Source organism: Otolemur garnettii, unplaced genomic scaffold (genome assembly GCF_000181295.1).
Source record: "Otolemur garnettii isolate 467f Iridium unplaced genomic scaffold, OtoGar3 scaffold00029, whole genome shotgun sequence".
Taxonomy (NCBI): domain Eukaryota; kingdom Metazoa; phylum Chordata; class Mammalia; order Primates; family Galagidae; genus Otolemur; species Otolemur garnettii.
The window spans coordinates 2,730,918-2,731,446 of record NW_003852424.1 but is presented as its reverse complement, the minus strand read 5'-3'; positions in this window follow the sequence as shown (position 1 = coordinate 2,731,446).

Genomic DNA, 529 nt, shown 5'->3' with positions numbered 1-529 from the left:
AAAATTGTTCTGACTATTGTTAATCTTTTTTGTGTGTGTGACTTCATATATTGGAAGCAAGTGTTATTATTTGGGCTGATCCTTAATACCTTAACGATTTTTGTTTTTACACATAATATAGGTGTCTTCAGTACCACAAATTCTTAGGTATTATGAGACTGTATAGAAGATCTTGGAAATACGTGGCATATACCATACTTCGGGAACTCCCGAAGCCCAGATTTAATAAATAATGGGTAAATATTTTAATATAACTCATACCTCATTTTAGACCTGGTGTTACTCTACTTTCTAAGTTATCCATCTTTAAGAGTAATTAAATAGGCTAATGTAAAACTAATTCATTATAAAGTTAAGGTTAGTAGATACAAAGCTTTTCAAAGGACAAAAATTAACAGCAATTTCAGTACAGGAAAAAAAATTTTTCCTTAAGGAAAAAAATTCCTTAAAGTTCAAGGAAAAAATTTCCGAAAATTAACAGCTATTTCAGTAGAGGAAAACAATTTTTTTCCTTAAAACTCAAGGAAAG